Below are 22,656 nucleotides of genomic sequence, written 5' to 3'. Positions count from 1 at the left end.
TGTGGAGTCCTGCTGCTGCTGGGCACACCTTCATTTCTTACACCCTGGTGCAACCACAGTCCTTCCCTGTTCCTCCTGACTGCACCCCAGGAAACAGACCTGAAGTCTGCACTGAGGAACAGCTTGAAGTCCTCATATGGGACCCCATTCCTTGTCACCATGTGTTAAAAAGGGGGTGGTGGCACTTTCCTGTCCCCACTATTTTTGGTTCTGCTCTTGCAAATGGTGGTAAAGATTTCAGCTATACCCTGGTTTAGACATAGGTTTTTCTCTGCAGAGAAAGAGCTAAAAGAATGTGGCCAGAAGCTATTCAAGCCTAACACAACTCTAGACTTGAGAAAAAAACTCAGTGGATTTTTGAAGATTCTTTCTCCTAGCTAGAGTTGGAAATAAACCCTAGGTGACAATATTCACACTCCAGTTTTTGTAGGCTGTGAGTGAGATAAAAAAATGGATGAAAACATGCAGCTTTCTTAAAGGTTTACATAGATGATATTTAAGTGTGTTAACACTGTAAATAGTACTCTAAGGCTCTTAGAAATATTATTATTATTTTTCTTTGTATATAGCAAATAGAAGAAGAAGGGGGACACTGCACTGCATCACACAGAATACTGTTCATCAGAACCAAAATACCTTTTCTTAGAGCCCAAACTCCTAACCATTATACTACATTTCCTAAAAGGGCTTACTACATTTCCTAAAGGGGGACTGGGAAGTAGGTGATCATGATTGCCTAAAGAAAATGACCTAGTATTCTTGGAAACTTGAGAGTAGTAATTCCTTTTCACTTAGTCACTGCAGTTTTTAATAAGAGATAAAATATTTCAGAAGGCTGAAAGACTCCACTTACATTTCCAGAAGATGAACAAAAGTCTATAGAGGAAGAAATGGAAGTCTGATTTTTCCCCATCCTGAGCAAGCCAGAACTTTGTAGCAAAATACCAAGGTTCATCTAATTCCATTACTTCTTGAATTTTCTGATTTTTTTTTTTTGTTTCCAGCTGCATATGTGTGTGTGCTTATATATATATGTACATATATATATAAATATATATTAAAAAAAATATATGCATGCATATATACTCAGTTCAGGTCCAAACGAGTATTTAACCACTTTCCAGGTATGTGTCAGAAAAACCCAAATGAGATGAAATGCCCTATACTGTTTAGAAAATGTGCCTAAATGCCTTGTGTAGACAATGAAGCTGGCCTTCAGGTAACTGAGATGAGGCAAAATTAAAATTATTTAGGGAACAAAGTTTTAAATTATAGCAGTTAATATTCATTAAAAGCTACAGATTGTGTGTATCTTGTCATGTCATTAATTAAATTGTGTAGATCTGAGATGAGCAAGGCATGAGGTATATGCTGGTCCTTGGAGTTTGAGGTAGGCCTGTCCTGTGCCCAATGTTCTGTTGTTGAGCAAGAAATTGAGAAGTGGGAGTAGAGAAGACAGCCCAATGCTCAGGAGCTTTGCTGTGAACAGATCATTCAAGGCTTTGAGCTTCTCATGCACCTCATTCATCTTGTGGAAATTGGCCTATGGAATTTCCCAGAAGTGACTTCTCTGAGATTCTGTGACTTTTGCTAATTCTTTCCTCTGATGACTTTGTTCTTGAGTTGGTTGTTTAGTAAAGAAATAGGATTTGCTTAGGAGAAGGCACTTCTGTTGATAACTCTTTGTTTTAAAAGATAGATTCGACACGTCTCTCTGTATTTGAGCATTGAAGACATATCTTCATTTTCAGAAGTACTAATTACCTGAGGCTTACACTAGTCTCAGCTGCAGGTTCTCAAAAACCTGGAGTCATCAATAGCATAAAAGATGACCCAAATCAGCTTTTTTGTACTTCATATCTTGCATCTTTTTACAGATTCGGTTGAAATTATTATGTTACAGATTTTTAAGACAGCCAGCTAGTACCAATGAAAACTCAAGAAGTAATGAAAATGCTTGTATCACACTAATTTTCACTATTAGTGGAGTTAAGCTGAAGTGAGCCTCCTTTTTTTTTCTAAAAGCATCGCTAATGACTGGGATATGTTGCTGTAGTCATGCACTATATTGATGGCCTACAAAACAGTCAGATAAATGAGGTAAATTGTGTAAGTATATGCATTTTTCTCAAGATATGGAGAATTAAATGTTGGAGAACATTCAGGCTGAAGCTACTAGATAAGACACTATGGACCATACTAGTAATAATGAAAGCTGTCAGTTGCTTCCAGACCTTACTGGTGAATTCTGTAGATATATCTGTAACCCCTCTGCAGCATGTAAATTTGGGTGTCTGATCTCTCCTTATAACATTGATACAGAGATAAATGTTTAGCTAGGGCTGAATCTAGCCTTTAGGCTATGTCCTGAACTCTCTTTTCTCTCAAAGTCAAATATTAATTTTAGCTTTTACTGACCCGAACATCTGACTCCACTCAGCATTTGTTTCTGGTCAAATGCACTGCTCCCCATTCAGGCCTAAACTGACTCACCAAAGAAGTTGTGTTCTTCAGGCATGAAATGGGTTTTTATTACTGACATCCACAGTGCAGATCAAGTTATGTAATTATAAGAAAGGACATATAATTGAAAGGCTGTCAGAAGATAAAAGGGTATCAAGCTTCCCAGAGCATTCACATTGCAGCTCCTGGAGCTGGCTGACATTGAAAGGGCCATTCAGTGTTCAGTGTTCAACCCCTCTGGTAGCAGCACTGCTTCTCCTCAGTGCTGCCTGTTGAAATATCACAGGGTCTGCAGCATAGAATTTAATACAGGAGTTTTCCATTAGAGACAATAGCTGCTGCATTTCAGTTGCTTCTAGCTCAGCTCACCTGCTGGGGATGCAGTACTTTGTCCTTGAGTAGGCAGGACTGCCTTCATCCTTTTCTTCCCACTGGAGCAGAGAGGAAGTAGAGTGTGAGTATACATATGGAGCAGTGCACAACAAGTGAGTAACTGCAATACAGGTGTATATTATTCTTGGATTTGTTTTAAATGTCAAGCAATAATACATGAGAAGTAAAAGTAACTAACTATCCTGACATTCTCCTAAATGTGCAGTAAAACCATAAGAGATGCCTGTATTTACTACAAATAATAAAACTGGAGTGTTACACTAATCAAATTCAAATCAGTTCAACTGCATAATTTTCAGTGAATAGGTGCTTATAAAACACAGAATGAACTCCAGAAGGGAAGGTTCATTGCTTCCTAATCAAAAGCAGCCAGGTTTAAACACCAGCCAGTCAGGTGATAGGTTTGTCATTTCTCAGCTGTGCTCTTGGAAGGAATTTGCCAAGAAAGCTTGACAGCCTTTAAACTTCACAGAGCATTTTTTGCCTGTTTCTAAACATCATGTTGAGCTACAAAAAACTCCTAGGAGACTGGGAGGAGAGGCAGAAAACAGCAGTTCTATTAAAATATACTTGGTGCTATGAATGTCAAGCAGAGTTTATGGTGTGAAAAAACAAGTATTGCATGAAAAGAAATTTTGATCCCACTCAGGTCTGATTCTTTCGTGTCTAATGGGGTCCAGCTACTTTGGGGGACTGAGGAGTGTCAATGATTAATTGACTGGGCAGACAAATAAAGGTTCATAATGCATCATTAAAAGCTAGAAATCAGGGTATCTGAACTATCATGGGAAGCTTAAAATTAATATATTACTGCTATGTACAATTAACAGCCCAAGTCAGAAATCATTTGCTTTCATAATTTAGAACAATGGCAGCTCTCCAGTGAAAATGTATTTACAGTAGCTTTACATTGCTTTCTAGAGGCTTAGTACAAAAGAGAGAGACAAAAAATTAATATGCACCAAGGAAGTTAAAAAGAAACCTGTCTTTCAACTGTTCTTTCATTTTAATCAGCATGAGCTCTGCTAAATGGGGAAAAGAATTATGAGTAGGAGGCTAGCATCTAGGTTACTGAGGGCAAATCACTCTGGGGAATAAGTTTGCAATCTGAGCAAGAGTCTGAGCTATGCATGACTTGGGTTGAGCAGGTCTCTGTTGTAACCCAGCATGAACATCAATTGCAAGGTGGCCAACCTGAAGTCCTTCAACAACTTCCCCTACACGAAGGTCTGTTCTCCCCTCCAATGGCAGTTATAACTCTGTGCTAGAAGAATTTTTCAGTGTCTTCTATTTCTATTTTCCAATGTCTTTCTAATGTCATTCTAGTGTTTTCTATTTCACATCTCAGCTGTGGGACTTCATGCATGTTTTAGTAATTTTTGGTATTGGTTGGAGCCCCATTAAGCTTCTTAAATTCTTAAAAGCCTTATTGGAGGGATTTTGTTGGATTTTTTTTTCTTGTAAGTTAGATTATAAAAGTAGCACCATAAACCTTAATTGAAGAGCCATTAAGCAGTAGGGCTGTTTGTTTTGGGTTGATAGAGGACATAAAACTTCATACCCTGTGGTGGAAAACAATTAGATCTGATGATGAACATGCTATTAAATATACCATTACCAGACTTCTATCAGTTTAACTTCAGAAAATAGCAACCAGCTGTAGTCAAAGCATACACAAATGATAGAAAGTCATATTTTAACTGTCATGTCATAGCCTATTATAAATATTGTCATTTCTAATGTTTGGTGCTAATGACAGTGACTAATATTAGTCATTACCTCTCTTCATTCTCATAAAAATTTCCTCTAGAGAGTATGATCACAGCTAGAATGCTGTTTAAAATTGAATTTTGTTTTTCTAAAATAGATAACATAAAAATATTTAAATACTGAGAGGTTGGCTAACTATTTTATTTTGTAATAGCATGTGTTCAACAACTACAGCTTGTGTTAATTGTGCCATAAGTTGAACAGATATCCCTTTCAGAAACATTTTTGGCATGCTAGCATGTGTCATGTCTCCTTATTGTCTCTGAACAGTGGAATAAAAGGTCAATCTCACAGAAGCCATAAAAAGTCTGATGCTACCCTTGTAGAGGCTTAATATTGAGGACATTGGATTTTCTCATCCATTTCTTATTTCAGTTATGAATTCTGCTTACTTGACAGGTACAGAGTACTTCATTATGTGCACGAACAGAAATGCTTAAATGGATGAAGCAGCTATTTACGTCTGATAGGAGCTAAGTGGGACATTAAATTAATGCCAAACAAGTGAGTGCTCATTTTAGTTTTGTTATAAATGGCTGCAGCACAGCAGTAATGTGTTGACTCTTATGTGCTGACAAGTTCTATATTTCTTACAAACTTCCCTTAGAGCTCGTCGTGGAAAGACAAATTCACACTCTGCATGATGAAATTAGCAGCAGATGCATTAATAATTGAATAAGGATCTCTGGAGACACACCACAGTTCAGAAAGAGTTGTTGACTGGCTGGTTTAAGTAGAGGCTTCTGTTCTTATATATATGCACTTACATAAGCCCTGAGTTAAGAGCTGCAGCCTTTGTGTAGCCTTTGATATCAAATCCACTTCCTGCTCTTAGAAGGCTTTGCATAGTTACATTTGACAGGTCCATGAGCAGACTGACAACCATTAATCTGGGCAGAGCATGGCCTTGCTCATTCTTCCTTCCTTCTGACTGTTCTTAAACTTAAACTGAACACAGTTTCTTTAGAAATCATCTCCAGATATCAGTGGGATAGGAGTGACTGGAAGACTTTCACTATATGCCAGACCCTTGTCTGGACCTCCATTTCTGTAGGGTTGGAAGTTCCCTGAAGTGCAAGGCCCAGCTTCTCTCACTGAAGGATTAGAATACTGTACTGACTTCTTCCTTTCCAGCAAATATGATGTCCTTTAATTTAACCACATGCACAGCTTTGAGAGGAAAGGAATTTCACAGAATCACAAAGAGACCACAGTGTCACCTGATCCCATTTCTCAGGAAGGCCATCCTAGAGCACATTGCACAGGCTTGTGTCCAGACATTCTTTAACATCTCCAGTAAGGGACACTCCACAACCCCTCTGGACAATCTCTTCCAGTGCTCAGTCAGTGCAAAAAGTTTAAAGATTTTAAAGATTTAAAAATTTCTTCCTTCATATTCAGCTGGAATTTCCTGTGCCTCAGTTTTCTGCCCTTGTCCTTGTGTCTTGTCCTATTGCTCAGCACCCCTGGGCACAGCCTGGAAACATCCTCTTGGCAGCCTCCCTTCAGATACTGCCAGACAGTGATGAGATCCCCTCTCAGTTGTCTCTTCTCAAGGCTCAACACACCCAGCTCCCTCAGCCTTTCCTTGTAAGAGAGATGCTCCAATCCCTTAATCATCCTTGTTGCCCTCCACTGGACCCACTCCAGGAGCTCTGTGACTCTGCTGTACTGAGGAGCCCAGAACTGGGCTCAGCACTCCAGATGTGCCTCACCAGGGCTGATAGAGGGGCAGGATCACCTTCCTCAGCCTGCTGGCAATTCTCTTCCTGATGCATCCCAGGACACCGTCAGCCCTCTGGGCCACAAGGGTACACTGCCAGCTACCAATTTGTGTCTTTTGGACAATAGCAAAAAAGGAAGAGGATTTCCAGAAAAATAACTCTGCTTTTTAAAGATACCACCAAGTCTATGATGTAATTTTTAATAGTTTACAATCACACCAAATAATATTATGCTCAGAGAATATTGACAGAATAGTGTGGTATTTTATGCAGGGCAGTACTATTGGAGCAAATTCTTCTGGGTTTAACATCAGAAATTTATTGCACTAGTGCCAAGAGAATGATAGTAATTTGAATAGTCTAAAAATTTGTTCCAGTTTGAAGAAAGCCAAGATTTAGCATAGTGTTACTAGAATAACTCCACAGGGATCTTCTAATTATGCATGCAGACTTCAGTTGCTGGTTTTGAGCACAGGTTGAATTGACTCTTGTGTTTTCCTTTCCTTCAGGATCTCAGGATCTGTAAGAAAAACTTATCTTCAAAATATCTATCAGTGTATCTTCTGGAGCTAAAAAAAAGCTAATTCTAATCTTAGATTTTAAATATATTGCAATATTTTGCATGAGCTACATAATGATTTAATAAAGTACTGTCTTTAAAGCAATACTCAAGATTCAATTGTCTTTAAAACAATACTTCAATTCCTTCTATTTAGATATGCAATTCTTTTTATTCAGTAACTGTGCATATGTTATTTATTCAGTAACAGTTTGGTATGAATCTCATCATAATGAAACTACAGAATTTGAGATCTTTTTAGTATGAGAAACATTTGAACAGTTTCTGTTATCACTTGAAACAAGAGTTAGGTTCCAGAGATTTATATTTGTATAATGAAGTATTGTCTCAATGTGGATACTCTGAAACATGCTGCAGGTGGCTCAGCTGAGGAAAGAACAGTACATATTTTGCTTTGTGATATTGAACCACAATGCAGATATTAAGAAATCAGAGACAATCAGGTGAAGGAGTAAGCATGCCAAAATAATACTCTGGTTTCAGCATCACATCTTCTTTTGGAGTGTTTGGAACAAAGATGTGAAAATTTGATTTACATAAACATTTTAGTCAGAGGTAGAGTTAGAGGTACCATTTCAGAATTAGTATTTTTCATTTGATTCACACATGTATAATACATTTCACTGCTGTTTAAAAAAAGGAATCTTACCATCATCTGAGTTTTTAAGGAAAAGACAAAGTACTTGAACGAGGTCATGAACTGCCAGATGAGAGGAATATGCATGAGTTAGACCAAAGAGGAATAAAGAAACTGTATTGACAGGGACAGGGGGAGAGATCACGAGTCATTAATGATGGCTTTAAGCTTCACATTTCTCTGCAGTGGGTTTAATCCTATTAACTGATTTCCATTCATTCTGTTATTTCCAAGGAATAAGATCCTGAGTCTTCTCCAGGTTAGAAGTAAGTATTATGCAATCCAATAACTTCTGTACCTATTGTTAGGATATATAAGGCACAGCAGTGGTACCAATGTTTATTCTTAACATCTGAAGTAATCACCAAATTTCACAACTCTGGCAGTTATCACTCCTGTTAAAGTGAGGAGATGTTTCTAAAGCCTTCAAGTGAGTGAATAAACCAATGGGTTTTATCCATGGTTTGCAGGTCACTGGATGTTCAAAACAGCAAAGCAAATTAAAAGAACCCCTTCTTTTTTTCTATCACAGTGATTTTTTACTTGAGTATATGAGCATTTGCTAATATAAAAGCTATTGAGGAAGATACAGAGGGAACTTCTTCTAACACTGCCCTTTAAGGTAGAAATAAATGTTGCATTTCAAATCATAACTCTTCTTAAAATTTTATTTCATTTTAAAAGGCATCTTGTGCACCAAATTTTTGTCTCTTGGTGACTTCCAATCAGACAAGTATACTTAAACTGAAAACAGAGTTTTCTAATTGTCATCCTGTAACCTCAGCCTGAAGATCAAGTAGCAATGTTTTGATTTATGCCTCATCACCAGGCCATAAAATATTTTCCCCTTGTACATTTCCCTTCCAGCCTTCATAGTCTTCCTCAGTTGTCTCTTTCTGTTATTGTTGTTGGTTTTATTATTGGTTTTATTATTATTGGTTTTATTATTATTTTGTCTCTTTGAATATTTGCCCAGCTATTGTTTAGGTGCATCCATTTTGGAATAAGTTGGCAAGTCTCCATGCACTTATTTGTACTTTCCTACAAATTACCCTGAAGAATAAATTGTTCCTTAGACTCAATATGTGAAATTAGGGAGTAGGGGTGAAAGAACAAAACCTTTTTTTTTTTTTACATATTTTTACATATTTTTCTGAACTTTAACATGGTTGTGGAAAAATTGGTATATGCTACACCCTCCATAAGTACTCTGAGAGAGCACAAGCTATAGGAATGGCCAGAACAGCTGAAGCAGAGTAAGATGCTGCAGCAGCAAATTGTTGCAGAGTATCAGTTCTTTCCTCAGGAGCTCTTGGGAAGACAGGCTAAGCATGGGCAGAGTCCACAGAGAGTCATTGTCTACTGTGTTCAAGCAAAACAAACATACAGGGCTGCAGTCACTGTGCATTTCCAGATTATCCTCTGGGAGCTGTGATAGCTGTGCTGAGTTGGCAGGGCCAAAAATTCACCACAGAATTCTCCACAGAATGCATTTGACCTTGAGAAAGGTCAGTGTTTCCATGTATTCTCTGTAAACCTTCCTTGAATTTAATAAATTGGATGGGATGCCAGTTGCACAGAATGATCAAAGCTTTTGGATAAAATGATACCACTTCTTTCATCCTAGTAAATAATACCATGAATCTACTTCTCCTGCAATTTGAGAAAGCAGGACCTATTTTTTAAATGTCCCACATGAGAAATGCAGCCTTTTCCTGATCACAGACAAATCTGGTATTCTTACCAGCTTTTCCCTTTTACTTTCAAGTCTACTGAAAGAGACTTTCCTCTCCCATAATGGTTTTTCTTAATTCCCCTAACATTTATCTATCCAGTTAGTGTTGTCAGCTTTTTTGCTGCCCTTCTGTCTCTCTGATAATGCAGAGATAATGCACAGGATATCTCCTGACCAGAATAAAAATGTCTGGTTTGAACTTCTATGCAAAAATGTCCAAAATTATGTAAAAACTTAATACCTACAGTTCCAAAGATTTCTATATTGCACAGTGGACATTTAATTTTCCATTAAAGAAATGGGCTTCTTCTTCAAGGCCTCTTTTAGGAGCAGATTTCCCACTGCTGAAACAGTAAACTCATTTTGTCTTTCAGAGACTCTTTGGAAATGCCTCCCTCCCACACAGCTGCAGTTTCCTGTCCTTTCTGTTACCTACCTTTGCTAATCACAGCTCCTGAGGAGTTGATATGATGGATTTGTACCAAAGTTTTTGCAACCTGTAAATGCCAGCCTTCATGGGACTGTGAAGCATGCAGTATAAATAGCTTCTGGTTACAATCCTAATCCAAGATGGAAATTCAATCCAAGCACTTTCATCTTCCTGTAAAGTAATATTTAATACTCATCTCCATAGTTATAATTGTATGTTCTGAATGTCTTCTCTAATGCACTTCTAAACTTGTCATTTTAAGATATAAAACCTTTTTGAACATAGATATTACAGTAAAGACTTTTGAAAGATAATTACAAGTTCAAAGACTTCAGTTAGGGGAGCAATTCCTCAGTACAAGCAACTGGATCCTCTTAGTCACTAGATAAATGCACTAAGAAAGTTAGAAAGGCTGGAATCTCAGGATGGAAGTTGGAAACACAGAGCAAGATGCAATACTTTTTTCCTCTGAAAAAATGAAAAGCTGTGTGTCTTGGATGCTGCCTAGCAGGGACAGCTGAAGTTTAGGCAAGGAACAAGGATATTGTGCTCGCATAACAGTGCTTGCATAGAAATTACCCATGGAAACTCAAGGAGTACAGGGTGCTTCAAAATCAGGTGACAACACAGATTTAAAGGGATGACTTGGAGCAGATCCTGAAAACTCCTGTGCCCAGACATGAGCAGAAAGCTGGATGTTAGCACAGGAAGTTTCCTTTCCAGGAAAAGGTTTTGCATTCTCCAAAGCTTTAACAGCAAACTTACATGAAGTTAAAGCCTTAAAAGTGAGCTCAGATTTCGGCTTATTTGTTTCCATTGAAGCAATGGTCTAGAAAAGGCTGGAAATGCATGCATCATTTTCTGTGGTATTTATTATTATTAAATTATTAGTGTTTATATAAACAAGAAATAGCAAAGGCTGGAATCATACTCTTATATGGGTTAAAAACTAAAATGATCAGCATGAAGCACCCTCGTCTCTCAGTAAATGGAGCTCAGATAAAGGCTGTGTCTATTGGCACTGTGCTATATAATCATCTTCCACTTTAGCATGGGGAGCTGGTAAAATAAACATTTACACTGATAGAGGACCTCTTTCAGATTGTGATATGGACCCAAAAAGAGATGGTCTGTTGGATAACCAGTGCTAAATCTAAACTAAGGTTACAAACGTAGTGATAAGTTACCCAGGAGGAATAAGTGCCAACAGAGAAAGTTCATCCCCAGTCTCAGGAATTTGATGTCTCATTTTTGTTTCAAAAGGGAAGAATTTAAAGCTTTATTTTTTTTTTTTAATAAGATGTCATATTGCTCTAGAATTTTTCTCTGTGTTCAATGTACAGAACAGAATTCAGCCTTAGTGTTCCTCTAGATGACTAAAGTGGGGTTTGCCATGTTCATTCTTATTTGGGGGATTAGGGAGTAATGTTTTCACCAGAATTATGGCTGTTCCCATTGCACATAAACACATATTTATGATATGTATTAGAAGCATTTCAGTTCAGTGCTTACTAGGAATTAGGCATAGTGATCTGTTCAAGCTCATCTGGGATTTTAAAAAGAAGTTGGTTTTCTCTGAGCTCTCTGCTTTTACTTGTTTCTAAATTAAATTAATAATAACATTTTCATCTACAGGGAGCACTGACATTTTAACCTCTAGATTTTTTCAGGTATTTTAGGTGCAGATCAAAGCAGACTACTGGGCTATAAATCAATCTAATATTGTAATCACCCTTCCCATTCAATGTTTACTGTTTCTTGGACATCAGTTATGCATCAAGCAGATGTTTCTTTCAGGGATTAACACAATGGCTTCTAGATATTTTCTATGAATCCAATGAATTTAAAATCAAGGAATATAAATTAGTATCCAGAGTTCTGTAGTACATCTTTCTGTATTTTGTCAAAATGTGTGTTGCATATTGGTGTATTTCTCAGTGGCCCATTTTAACATAATCCCTGAGAAGTCTTGTATTTTCACTTCTATCCTACTTACATTTTTATGCACTTCCTAATTTGACATCTCACTTTGAGTCATATTCTTATATTCTAACTAAAGTATATTCAGCATCATTCTTTATATTAATACCAAGTGGTGCAATATTAGCCTTTTATTATGGCTTTCCAATTATTCCTGTTGCTTTTTATCATAATCTCATCCAGCTTTTTAACTTCTCCCAGTCGACCCTGGTTCAGAGAGATATTTAAGATGTGAAAATACTGACATAGTCAGATAGCAAGATTTTTTGTAATGACGGGTTGTTTAATTGGCATTTGAATGGAAAATATTTTTACTATTAGGGTACTGAGTCTGAGTTTGTCTATGAAATCAGGAAGAATTATCTCTGCAGAGAGCCTCAGAAGAGGGTGCAAGGACTGAGAGACTTTTGCAGGGTTCTGTGACACTTTTGTAGGTTTGCTTTTCTAATGCATCATATGACAAAACTGAAAAAATTATCCTGAATTAAATACAAAAATATAATCTCTGTTCTCTATGTTTTCTATATATCTGCTGTTCTTGTGCTCCAGATCTCATTCTTAGAATTTCTCCTTACCCTAAGTCCCGGAAATATTTTCTGTAATATTCTGTTATGTATAGTATTACCACAAATATACTTTTGAGTAAGAAACGCTTATTTTATAAATATTTGTGAACTACTAAAAATCATTCTGCTCATCCCAATGTCTGTGGATTCAGCTGGAAGAAAGATGTAAGCCTAACATTACAGTGGCAAATAATTCACTTAAAGAATACAATGTGTATGTATTCTTTACATACAGAGGTGTAGATATCTCAGTAGAATCCTGCATGCCTCTGTCCTGTCAACAAAAGGGCAGGTATTTCCATCACATGGAAATTGGTTGGCACAACGAATTCTCTGTGATAACTGGCAAAAGGGACAGCATGACTGATCTTGTCAAGGTCAAAGGGAGAGTGAAGGGCAGTGCAATAAAAAACAATAATATGTTTAGGCATATAATTTGGAAGAATTGAATGATCCTTATCCAAGCAAATACAGTTAAGAGTGATAAATGTAATAACCGTGAAAAATAAACCTGGTTTTTTACTAAAACCACAAAAGGTTGATTTACCATAAGCTATAAAACATGTCATTAAATCATCAGCCTTTGTGAATTGGCTACTGCGGTTTCTGAGATGCTCCTTTTTCTCCCAGTACTCTGATTAACTTCAATTGATACCTGTAAGGAAGTTCCAATGTCAGACAGACAAAGAAAGTAAAGTATAAAGAAAAGTCATATCTTAGTACAGTGAGAAATCCTCTTCACCTCAGTGGGTCTCGTCATAGGTGTATGGGTGGTGAGATCTGTCCTTAAAATGATGCTGAGCTAAATATGAGAGTTCAGCAGACAGTTTAATAAATGAGCTACATCAAAGGTGTTCTGTGGAGTATGGTCTGTGTACCAATAAAAATCTCCACAGTTTTTATTAATTCCATTAAAGTAGCACGCTACCTCCAAATATTTATAGAGATCAAGCAGACTCACTTCAGGACAAGTCCTTCATACATACCAGAGGGACCTTTCCTGAAATGTAAACAGTTGGCATCTGCTGAACCATAATCCCTAAATCAGAAACACAAATGTTTGGATTAACAAGAAATGGAAAGCCTCATTCTTTGTTGTTGACCTCCCAGTACGTATTTTTTCGCTTTTGGTGTTGTGTGCATGACCAGCATTCTTTATTCAGGACTGAAAAATGCAGTGGCTTTTTGGCATAGATACCACAAAGGACACTGGTGATTAAATTCAAGCCAGCACAGACCCTCAGTGATGCTTACTGACTTCAGAAGATTTGAAATCAAGCCTTCAGTTCAGTGCTACACATGATGCAGTATGAAGCAACTGAGATTTTATACTCTTAAGAATCAGTTAAGTAAAAGGATATTTATTTTACCCCTTTAAAAGCATATATTGAGACAGGAGGAACTTAAGGAAATATAAAATATAAGCTTGTGAGTACCATCATTGAACTCTATTTAGTTTTACGCACAAAGACTTTTAGCATCCCACTGCACCAGGGTCTATGTTCAATACCTGTTAAGTGGAAACACTTAACAGACCTGGAATTGCTGTCATATTTAGAGTGTATATATATTTAATACAGAATGAATATGTACAGAATATTCCATTGTACAAACTAAAGCTATAATAATGAGCAAACTGCTTTAATTGGAATGGTAGGGGAATTATATTTGAAATTATTTTCCAAAGCAATTTATTTTTGGATAGTTTTTTTTTTCTTCTTGAAGAGATTAAATACACAACTATTGAAAGGCACTGAAAATTTGGAGAAGAATGAGAATGAAGTTGCAGATGTTGGTGCTGAGAACCAGGGGCACAAGCAGTGATCTTGGAATGTCTGACTTTTCTGGTTTGTGCTGTGGTTTTAGACTTTATGGATCCCAGTAGGATGACCCATGATAAAGCTGGGGTTTCATGGATTTCAGTCTTACTCTTCCCAAGCCACACTCTAGCCACTGCTTCCAGCATCATAGCAGTCTCCAAAAGTTGTTGGAGCTCCTGCAGGTCCATGGCAGGAGGTGAGAGGACCAAGTGCTCCAGCCCACCTGGTGAGGGGGTTTCCTGCAGACTCTGCTCCTAAGGGTGGTGGATTGATAACTGCACATTGGATCTGGCAGTGACATCTCTGAACCAGCACCTCTTTGGAGCTTGAGGCTCTCGCCACCTGTTGCCTTTGGCAAGATGACAGGGAAGCAGTCACATTTCCTCTGAATTCTGCCAAGCTTTACACACACTTGTGACAGGTACTCAGTATACACTCATTTTTTCCTTTTTAGATTTCACAAATCTATGTGGCTGGGAACTAAATTCTAAGTAAGTTTCAGGGAAGACTGGAATTGTCCACACAAAAAAAAAAGGTGCCTTGAAACTGCTACAAAACAATAAAAAATAAAAATCAGTAAAATACCCCTAAGTGCAATTTTAATTGTTTTAATAAATTCTTTCATGTTGTATTTTCATGTTATTAATTTCTGGACATAGTAGACTTCATTATACTCTGTAAGAAGAAAAAAAGGCTTTCAAATAAGGTTACATATTGAATTTTAGATCTGTGCATTAGAATTTTCATATGACTTCAAAATTATCAAAATAATTACTTCTTGTCTATGCAAACATGAAGGGTTTGCCTTCATTCCTACTCTGTCATAATAAATCCAAAATTCTTGGCAGTATAAAAATGTGCCCTGAAACCTATTGTTAATGTTCACCTGTTTCCCTTTTCATAGGAGAATGTGATTTTACCAGACATGCCTTTAACCCTGGGTTAAAGGAAAGTAGCTCTTGCCATGTTAAATAATGAGCTGTGTAAATTTCAGCTGTTGGGGATCTATTCTGTGCCTCCAACAGGAGGAGAGCTGTTTTCAGTGGTTATGACTTTTAATGTTAGTAATTCAAAATAACTGATACACAAATATCATTCTGGGAAAATGCAGTTTTTTCTGCATCCTTACTATTGCCAAAAAGGTCTTAGAAAACAGTATGAAGTCATATTATGTTATGGCAATCACTTTGACACTAGAATTGACATAGTGTAATGCATTTGTATTTATAGTTTGTACAGTAGCACATTTCAGCCTTGCTTTTCTTATTCTACTATCATGTAGTTCATATCTTTCCAGATTTTGTCACCCTGAGTTACTTATTCACCTGAGGAAGATCATAAAAATAAGGTCTGAACCTCTTTAATTGCAGCCATGGGCAAGCAGGACACAAATGTTGGTAAAAAAATAACTGGTTTCTGATCTGAGAGATTGTCTGTGGCAGCCACAATACTGGCATAGAGAACCTCAAACCTTGGGTTTGTCCCTGTTACAGAATGTAATATTCCATGCCCAGAAAAAGGAATTATTCATAATTTCACAGAATGCAAAATATGTTCAATCACAGCCACCATTAGTAGGATCTGTTCTTACCTTGTCATGGTTGTTTTTTGTATTTTTATTCGGGAATATATAAAAAGACAGATTTTTTTTTTATATATAATTTGCAAATAATATTTGTAGAATTACAAATGTACCTTGAAATTTTTAATCATTTTCATTTCTAAGTAGCCAGGTTTACTTCATCATTGTTGTGCAATTTGACCACCTGTATTCATAAGTTGTTACCTCCAAGTCACTTTGCTGAGCACTGCAAGGTTAAGGAATACCCTACAGGAATTAAAAGGCTTGTCTTCTATCAAAATGGATCAGTGATGAAGGACAGCTTCATTGATTACAAAAACTAAAGGAAATTATCATGAAATAAAAGCAAATGAAAAGATATTATGGCTTTCCAACCAAGCATGGAGTGGGATTTGGAGAATTGAGTTTTAAGAAATTTGCTTGACATCTAACTTTAAAAAAAAAAAAAAAATTGAATATGTAAATATCTTCCTGCTACTAGGAAATCTATCCAGCTACCCAAAAAGCTAATTCCTAGAGGATACATTTATAATTAATGTTTTAAGAGAAGAGGCTCAGCTACTTAATTTTTGAGAAAATTGTTCTACTTTTCAAAAAAGCCCTGGACTTTAAAAAGCAGAAAAGAAAACAGAAAGAAAAAAAAAAAAAAAGGAAAAATAAGAAAAGCCTTAATATTTCAATCCATTGATAAATTAGTTTTCATGGGTTTGGCTTATTGGTGAAATATTTGGAGACACAAAAAATGTTTCATAAACACAATGAGATCTTCTGTCACTTAAATCCTTCTTTCTTCAAGGGTCTGCCAAGAAAACTAGGTTGACTACCTAAACTTTATTTTACAAAATAAAAGACAGAATATTCTGAAAACCAAGCTGTCACTAGTTAATGCTGTCAAAATAACATGTCAGTTTTACACACTTGTTCAATTAGACTTTACTCTTTCTTCCTCCTCATTTTGAATTACGTTTGTTCATTTGTTATTCTCTGGTCCCCTTTTTTAGAATCCCATGCTCATAAAACATAAAATCAGTGATGCTGAAGTTTATGTAGGCCTAATATTGGAATGGAAAATGAGGGTGCCTGATGCTGCTGTCAATAAAATGTACTTGTGTAGTTCTCTATGTAGCACTTTGAATGGGGTGAATGACAGCAGTCTCAGTCTGAGAAGAGGAAGAGCTTTATGGCTCCATTGTATGGGTGACTGGTTTTATAACAGCCCAAACCAAAACATTCATGATCCTTAAACAGATTCAGAATGCCACATGTAGACAGGCAAAGTAGCCATGTGGAGTTCCAGTCTTGTTTCCATCTATTGCCCTGCTAGGAGAGCCTGCCAAGGATTTCAGTGTATTCAGAAAGAGGAGAAATGTTTCCTCCAAGGAATCTTTGGATTCAGCAGGAAGTTCTCATGGTTCCTGTAGTCACTTGAGGTTAGATTGTGGCAATTATTTCATACAAGTAGTCTTTGGTGCCTGTAATAAGAATGTCCTTAAAGGCAACCACAGGTAGAACAGGACAGCTGATGCTGCTGTGCCACACTGTTAGTTCAAATATGTAGACACTAGAAAAGGTTGTAAATTCACATTCCAGTCACTCTGTGTGTGTGTGCATTGCCTGGCTAACCATATGTGTGCATCCATAGGGATACTGGATCTCTGACAGGATCTTAAATCACTTCCTTTGGCTTTGCTACTTCCTTTTGATATTGAGCTGTCTATATGAATTGAAAGTGAGAAAATAGTTAATACAAGATCTATTCATTGTAAACCCTTCCTGACTGATGGCTTGCCTTCTCATGGGATCCAGCACTGTAGCAGCCAGCTGGTATAATCTGCAGCTACAACTACTTCCTGGAGTTCAGCTTCTTTTCTAGAGAAATGTATTTTTCATTAATACTGATGTTCAGGCTCAGGAGAAAAATGTATCTGAGGAAGAGTGTTATACATGGAACTTCAGGCTGTTGCTGTTCTTGATGATACTTACCTGTTTTTCCTACAGAGAATCATGTGAATTCTTACCTGTCATTGCATCCCCATATCAGTTTGAGACACACCACTTAAAAGAAATTCACTGCCCAGATTGGGCAATTTCCATGTTACAACAGTACATTATTTTTCTTATTGTGTCTTTTGGTTTCATAAGTGCTAACAGATTCTTACCCAGTGGTTTTGAAATGCTTGCTGATTCACACAGACAGAAAAGGTAAACAAGAGCTAAGCAATTGCTCTGGCAGATAGTGCATTCCCTCAGGAGGCATTCATAACATCCACACCAACACTGAGTTATTCTCTCTCAGGAGCACCATTAGCTGTTATTTCATCACCACTGAGTGTGTGTGTAATTCTGTAGCATCAGTCCCAAGGCTGGCCAGTTCTCCTCAGCAGAGATTTAACTGTAGGCAAAACCACTTCACTGTTAAAAAGAAAGTAGAAATCAGCCTAAAGTTAAACTTCCAGTTTAAAGTCCCATTAATATGGATACTTACAGATTAAATAATTAAACTGTGAACACAAGGGAATAATGTATTGGCTTATTTTTAATTGTATATGAAGGGACAGCTTGCATCTAATTTTTTGTTTAGGTTAATAATTAATTTTAGTTTAAGTATGTTTTGACCCTGAGTTATTCAGAAAAATAATGGTTCTGAGGACACACTGTCATTATAGATGTAAGTTGGATATGAACTGTGAATGGGATGCTATTTGTTGACAGATGCAAACTTTGTAAGAGTAAATAGGTAAATAGTATTGACACTTTTTTCACATTTTTCAAATTCACTGGGAAGCCATGCACCTTTATGGTTTGTTGAAAAACGTGTGGAAAGTCAAAAAGAGGTACAGAGAATAATTCTGAAAATAAATTTAAAAAAAAAACACACAGGAAAATGTACCAAAAGTGAAATACTGAATAAATTCGTAGCTATTAATTCAGTCAAGAAAAGACTGAGAAGCAACTTGATGACAGCCTTCAGGTACCTACAGGCAAAAAGTATTCCTGACAGTAAAGAGCCCTCTAATTTAAAAAGAAGGAATGTGTAATTAGCTGAAGCCAAGAATTCCAGTCTGTTCCCCCATCACCAAATTAACAGTGAGAGCTTTCAACCATTAGAGCCATCTGGGTCTGTTAGAAAGATGTGCTACATCTCATTCAGAAGCTACAGAGGCTGACAGATAACATTTTGGGACCACACAGGATGTTGGACTAGACAATAATGCATAATTTCTTCTGCCCTTAATATCTATTTCTGAATCTAAATGAAAATGAGTAAGGTTAACAGAATCTGGCCCTCAGTCATATATATTTTATCATTTAATTACAGTTCCATTTGAGGATTATAATTCAGTTCTCTTATGACTTCATCTCTGAAACTTTTCTACAGGATACCAGAAATAGTCATTCTTATAATTAAACTTTGAACCAAATAAAAACTCTTCAGCTTGCAAGTCTAAATTAGCATGTGAAAAAATTTAAACAAACATCATTTTAGTGTCTTTTTTTACTAATGAACCCAGCAATCATATAGCACAACAAAGTGTTAATATCTGTTGTAGCCCTTGAGCTATACAAATGTGTGGCTATGCTTTGATCATGCTTGATATGCTATGTCTTGACTACATCTTATTTCATTCTGTTTCTGCAGGTTAGTGAGACTTTAATCAAGAAAAAAACCTAATGAACAGTAATTTGAAACACAGCATTTGGAAAGGTCAGAATGGTACATTACATCCTTATTATCCAAAAGAACAGATGAGTTTAATATCGTGGCAGCATTTTCCTGTGAAGAAGATATTAAACAAGAACTGAAAATGGCACAAGGTTCTCGCTTCCTTTTCTTTGACAAAGATTGTAACAAGATGATGGAACTACACAGAATAAATCCCTTTCTGCTTTAATGGTCCAGCTGGATTCTGTCTTGATTTCAAAAACCTATGCCAAGCAGAGAGCCAGCATGCATGCTATTTGTTTCAATTCCTTTACAACACACTTTCTTGCTTATATGACCCATTTTCCATTAATATTTTCTAGTCCTAAACATGGGAAGATATGTTAACAGAAGGTTACAGTACACCAAGTTTTGCTGCATAATATAGTGAACTGCAACAAATAATGCACTGCATCAGCACTGCTGAAAATACAGATTTTCCAGCTTCTCTTTGAATAACATAAGAACAGAGATAATCTATTCCAACACACAACACATTTGGAGAGTCTCTAAGGTATGGAACTCTTTTGAAGGCAAAGGAATTTGCAGTATATCCAACAGGCTGTTTTAATATAAGAACTGTCAGAATTTCCTACCTTAAATCATTATCTGCATGAAGACTCTTCCTTGTGCTTTATAGGTCTAAAGGGAGAAAAAGTCTTCTGGAACTGGATGTTGTATTTTAACACTAAAATACACCATCAGGGTCCATGTAAAATGTTATTATGGCACCTGAGCGAGTGCTGTGCTTAAAAATGAAAAAATTAGGTATATAGCATGCCCCTGTATTAGTTACTTATATGCAGTCCTCATGAGATATGATAAATCTGGTATTACCTAAGAATACAACAAGTTAGATTTTAAAGATATTAATAATTATTAAAGAAAACATTTTATATTACTTGAAAGATAAAAGTCTTGAAGTATTGCTCACTGAAGTAGACCTACATGGGTTTGCACAAGCTCACAATTAGTAATCACATTGAACCTCTTTTTCTTATACCATCTGGAGAAAACATTTGAAAAGAAACTTGTCTGTGGTACATTACATGCATCATCTTGCTGAGAAAAGCCATTCTGCTTTGGACATGAGAGACAAAATGACCATATCCAAAACACATTTTCAGTATCTCAAGTGAATGTATAAGTATGTATATTTATACTTGTTGGAGGTTTTTTTCTATTTTTTTTTTAGGTGATTTTATTTTCCACTGGAGAATGTAAATGTATTTGTCATCCTTTGTTTTGCAACTATAAAGTAGGATAGTTTTCAATGCATTAGCAATGTGCAATCTGTTTAGAAACTTCAAAGGATTTGCAATACTACAGAAAAAATCCCTAATGGGTGTTCATTTCATAAGTGCCTATGGAAATTAATGTTTTCAGTGTGCCAAGAAAAAATCCACTAGATACAAGTTTTTATCAAGTTCCTTGTTATTAAGGTAATAGTCCTTGAAACTGAAATGGCTACAAATAGCTCTTTTCTGCTTCCTAACCAAACATATCAGCCTTCCAATATGCAGCATACAGAAAATAATAATTAAAACTATTTTTTCAGATCCTAATTATTATTCACATTATAAATCTGTGAATTTTTATAATTTGAATTGCTAGGAATTATGACCATATATACTTTTGCTATGAAAAAAATGAAATATATGTTGCTCTATCCATTTTTTAATGATCATGTTTAGGGCATGACTGAATAGAGAATCCAGGGTTTTGAGGAGATACTCAATGTGCAGTTGCACAAATATCCTCAGGATTTCTCAGAGATTCTGTCCAATATATCAGATGAAGGAACATGTTTTTATTTCTTATGATTGTGCAAAATGTTGTTGCTGTGTCACACAGTATTTAACACGGGGAACACCTTGAATACATTGTGCAGCCTTGTTTGGTTATTCTATAAAACAGATTTTTTTCACTACATGATCACCATCATTCTTTTTATGAAAAATTACCAAAATAATCAAGTGCATCTTGTGAACAGATACAAAAGCCTGAAGTTGAACTTTAAGAGACACCTCCTTTTATGAGTTATCTCCAATAAATAATGTGGGTTCTGGGAATTTCCATGAATCCTTTCTTCAGTGAGGATGGTGAATATGAGTTTCACGTAAAATGTTGTGGCTGTGAACCCATGAGAACATCTTGAAGTAAAAGGATCATATAATCCTCTGTGAAGTATATTCAGTAAACTAACAGCAGAACAAAATTAACAAACAAAAAAAGGTGAGGCTGGTGGAAAGGTGTCATATTTAAACAAGATCACAAAAGAGACACATCAAAGCACAACAGACCATGTGCAGCACACACATTCCTACAAATAGGATTTTGTGCCAGGAGTTGCTGGTTCATTGTAATCCCAATAACAAGGACACTCAGACTCTGTGAAATATGGTTTAAAATACCATTTATTGCAGCTAACACTTTAAAGAAAAAAGGTTAGCATCTTACACCCCTTCAGATGCTGGGAAGCCCAAGATGTGCACCACTGAATGCGGCTCCATGGAGACTCAGTGTCCTGTGCAGATCCATGGAAAGGTTACCCAATATTTCAGCCTTTTGAGTTTCTGTAAGGTTTTCCTAAAACAAAATAACTCCATCATTTTCACTGTCAAAAAAAAAAAATAAAAAAAAAAAAGCACGTGGGAATTTGTTGCTGCTGCTTCAGATAAAGGGAAGAAGTTGGTTTGACCCAGTGGCAGCTGCCCACAGGCTACTTCATTACAGTCAGCCAGCCAAGCTTGTCCTGCAGGCAGAGGATGTGCAGAGCACAGCACAGACCTGAGGTCATGCTGTGTGCACAGCACATTTTGTGTGCACAGCACAGTGCAGGGCTGGGTCTGTTTGGGACAATGGCTGTGTGAGACACTAACTCCCCTAGGAGCAGTGGTTTCCTGGTCAGGATCTCAGCACATGTGCATGCATACCTGGTTTGCATCTGCATATAAAAAGCTGCTTTTGTTCTCTAAATTGAACTGGTGAACAGTATACATTAAAAACTACATGTCCACTGCAAACACTCCTCTGTACAGGTCTCTGTTTATCAAACTGACATTGTGCTGCAAGTCAGATAGGTTTGTAATTACAGAATTTATTGCCACTATAAGGCTGTGTAAGTACATTTTTGCAAGTGTGATTTTAGTGCCTGCAGCTCAAATTCTTGTTATACTTGCATTTGAATTTGTTTTGTTTTGTCACACAATGTTACTTGGTATTATATGAGTAATAATCCATGAGCTAGAAAACAGACTAAAATAAAGGAAC

General features: G+C 36.6%; 1 protein-coding gene across 1 annotated transcript in view; it reads left to right on the top strand.

The window, feature by feature from the left end:
- The window catches only part of KHDRBS2 (KH RNA binding domain containing, signal transduction associated 2), a 330,971-nt gene extending 311,471 nt beyond the window's left edge, over window positions 1–19,500 (top strand). The window contains exons 12-13 of the mRNA XM_056488316.1: window positions 5,026–5,130; window positions 19,321–19,500. The gene's annotated coding sequence lies outside the window, so the exon portion shown is untranslated. The remainder of the gene's footprint in view (window positions 1–5,025; window positions 5,131–19,320) is intronic.
- The last annotated feature ends 3,156 nt before the right edge of the window (window positions 19,501–22,656 follow it).

Source organism: Oenanthe melanoleuca, chromosome 3, assembly GCF_029582105.1.
Source record: "Oenanthe melanoleuca isolate GR-GAL-2019-014 chromosome 3, OMel1.0, whole genome shotgun sequence".
In the NCBI taxonomy this organism is placed as follows: Eukaryota; Metazoa; Chordata; class Aves; order Passeriformes; family Muscicapidae; genus Oenanthe; species Oenanthe melanoleuca.
Note: the sequence above shows the minus strand (reverse complement) of the source record. Positions and strands in the feature narration are given on the sequence as shown.